We start from the raw sequence: 3,853 nt of genomic DNA, 5'->3' as shown, positions 1-3,853 counted from the left end.
AGTGTAGAGCAAGTATCGTTCCTTGTTGCACGCCGGCTGAGGACTGAAGTACTCTACATCCTCCACAGCTGTATTTATGTGCGAAGATCAATGCAGTTCTCGGGTACCACAACAGTTCCCTTATAAAGCACTGTCATACTACATGTATTGATCCCGTGGAACGTGTTAATAGCTGTGCCAGTTTTCGGGGATGGGGCAAGGGTGGGGAAATAAGGAAGAAGAGGAGACTCGTCTCAGAGATATGATGGTTCGGTACGGGAGGGGTGTTGCGGTGCAGGGTTGGAATGTCAAGAAGAAGAAATCAATAATTATCAATCGATCAGAGATTTGCACGTTTTGTTTTGTTTATAAACTTCTGTCAAAACGAAAGTCACTGACTTCACTTGGAAACAAAGCGGTATGTTAGATTTATGCTGATTATTTTACAAACAGAAACCATTTTCCAATACATTTACTGAAAGTTCATCGTAATGCTGGTCTTGCATTTGCTGCAAGTCAAAGAAAGAGTCAAGGGGTCAAAATGAACAAAATCAGTAAATCAGTGTTCATTGAAAAAATATGCACGAAGAGGCACGACAGAAATCAGGGAACACATAATTTGTAGCGAGTGTGGCCACCGTGGCATCCATACACACCAACACATGCCTCCTTATTGACGTCGTTTGGATGACGTCCGGAGGGATTCTGTTCATGGGAGTCTGTTCAAGTCTCTGTTGGTTATCTGGAGGTGATACAACCTGTTTCAGCTGACGATGAAGATGATCTCAGAGATGTTCACTGGGATTCATGTCAGAATACGAGAACGCAAGAGAAGGTATTACGCAAGACGTTAACGTTATGCAGGTATTCTCAAAACCTTCTGGCGGTGTGAGATCTCATTGTCGTGATACAAAATGACTTCACTTGGACGTTGTCCAATAACACCACAAAAGGTCTCAATACTTCATCCCTGTATCGCGAGGCATTTAGACTTCTTGTTCTCTTGCCACAAATGTCGCCACATACCATGTCGCCTTCTTCACTGGACAGCTGAACTTCTTGAACGCATTTTGGTATCAGTCGCTCTGAGCAGTGTTTGCCCTCAACTCTAAAAAGCTTCAGGCCCCAAAGACCCAGGGTGTCGGTTCACAAAAGCCTCTGAGCGCTTACTTACTCTGTACGACTTACTGAAGGATACCTAGCATATTTCGTTCCATGCAGACATAGTAAGCCCGTCGTAAACGTCTCTTAAGTTAAGGGTTATTTACGATTTACAATGTCCTAACTTGCACAGTTGGTCAGTCTCTCCTGGATCCAAGACTCGTACTATGCAATCGTTTCTGAAGCAACTGAACCGACTTTCATCTGTAAGTAGCACTCTCCCCAAGCCACCGACGTTCAGTTCGTACCTATTTGCAGTCTGTGTTGACGGTGAAGACGGGTGAATGCCATTCCACAGAAGGGTCGGAACTCTCGCTTTGGAATATACTGATATTGACCTGGCTTCAGTTTAAGGCTCTTGCCAGTTAACGTTGTGATGCCCCCATACTGGCGATACCAATCGCCTTTTGTCATTGTCCTCGGCATATTCGTGCTGTGTTTTGGTATACTCTTGTATCTATGAACTGTGCTATTCCTACCCCACTGTCTATTACATGACACATGCTCTTCATCTGTGATGAGTTTCTCATAGACACTGTTGGTCCATTGTCCCAAATGCTAACTTCATTATAAGTACTGTAACTTAAAAACATTTTGCTTTGATTCTATCGATCATTAACACGTTTTTCTTTTGCCCACTAGTTAGGAACATGTGAAAAGAGCGCAACATATAAAGACAAACAATAAAGAATTCATTTTCCCCCAATAGGGGTGATAATGTGTTCCCTGTATTTAACGCATCACAAATTCTACGCTTGGGCCAGAGGATGTAGACTAACCTTTAGCAAAAATAGGTCTTAGCCTTCATTTTTAGGGAGGGTTAGTATAATTTAAGCATATTCTAAAGTTATATACAGTTTACACGTGGGGTTTACATATTGAAACGGTTCCAGTTTGCAAACGAGATGTCTAAAAGATTACCGTTTATGGACATTTTTGTCATTTCATCTGCGGATAACACGTTGCCCGTTCACGAACACCTGGTGTCATCAATGATTAGCAGTGATTACCGATATTTTGCATTTTTCACCAACTTGGAGGTCGTTTCCTTGATAAATCAAGAATCATTGTTCTTAACGTAATGATACAAAACACTGAATAATATTTTTTCCTATGCCCTATGGTTGGATACAATACTAAACCGCTAAAGAAATGTCACGTTACGAAACAATTGCCAGATATGTTTCATGTTAATTTTAATGATTTTTTCTCTTTTTTATATGTTAGGTAGACCTGGTTTTGTAGCCAAGGTTCAAATAGCCAATTTAGCCAATCTGGTTTCAGATGTTTTAGTTTATACAAGAAACATGTCGTCAAAATGCAGTAACCAAAGCAATGATGGGATGTATTTCATGACAATGACAATGCACGTGCATCCGGAGTTGTCTTCCCTATAAGAAGAGCCATCGGCTGTAATTCATGTACAGCTAAATCATAAGAAAGGATGAATATGTTCACTGACTGATCTAAATTGTTTGCCGTATCGTCATAATAGAAGGTGTCAGAAATGTTTGGTTGTGGGGTGTGGTGATGTGGGCTGGATTCTTCCACAAAACCATTGTCAACCTGATCTAGAGATCTATCCAACGTCAACTCCGTATTTACAAACGACAATGACACGCCTTACACAACACTGAAAACTATGCAGAATTTGTTTTCCTTTCGGTGTCATTTCAGATTAAGATTCAGATTCTTATTTCCAATACCACCAAAATATGGTTATACATATATTATGTATGTTTGCAGTGTGCGTAAACAGAGTTCACGATGTGGATAAGAGGCACTGTCGCTGGATAAGAGGCACATTTGAGCACGACTAAATCATATGGTTTCCTAAGAAATGATGTTTTCTTAATAACGGAAAAGTGTCAAAGAGACACATCCCTGAGTACCTGGTGAATCTTCATTTTAATCCAATTTTCAACAAACGCTACAATAGGAACTGTGATAAAGTTGAGAATTATTTACATGATGCATTGCAGGACTTGTCCCAGCTGTGGTATCTTTACATATTGTCAAATTGGAAACATTGCAGCCACACTAAAAATGCCACTGTAGGCCATTAACCCGTCATGTCTGTTTGTATCGTTATGGATTTTCACAGCCTGGAATTGCTGATTCCCAAACCAACCAGCTGCTGCCGTCGATTCTTTGAAGGAGAAGAAGAAATTTATTCAATTTAAAGGTCACAGGCAATAAATACAAACAGCATGATGGTTCGAAAACCGTACCCGTCTCGGTATGGGAACGTGCACGAGGGTGCATTCTTGAGAGTTTAACCAAAGTTTCATTTTCCATATCATCTGTCAAAACGTCAGAATTATCAAACATAAATCTGTCCAGTCGTAGACGGTATCTCACACGCTCGAACATAGAGCTATATAATTGCATAATTCCTTTTAACACCATTTCTCTCTTGTCACAGTCTCAAGTTTTTGAGAGGGTAGATTTAGAAATGGGTACAATGTGATAAGTCCATTTCTGGTGTCCCCCGCCATGGTATTACTGGGATGTTGCGGTGTAAAACGTAACTCACTCTCACACACTGTAGTGTCAATCACGTACCTCGAGTGCCCTTTTGCATGTTTAACTTGATGTCTCCCATTGCCGAAGTTAATGAATGCAGTTAACTATTTAGACCGCTGCGGTGGCTGAGTGGGTCAGATCGCGTCCTGGAGGTAACATACAAACAGTGAACAAAATTAATTGTTTT

This window comes from Haliotis asinina, chromosome 7 (genome assembly GCF_037392515.1).
Source record: "Haliotis asinina isolate JCU_RB_2024 chromosome 7, JCU_Hal_asi_v2, whole genome shotgun sequence".
Taxonomy (NCBI): domain Eukaryota; kingdom Metazoa; phylum Mollusca; class Gastropoda; order Lepetellida; family Haliotidae; genus Haliotis; species Haliotis asinina.
This window is presented reverse-complemented; position numbering follows the sequence as displayed.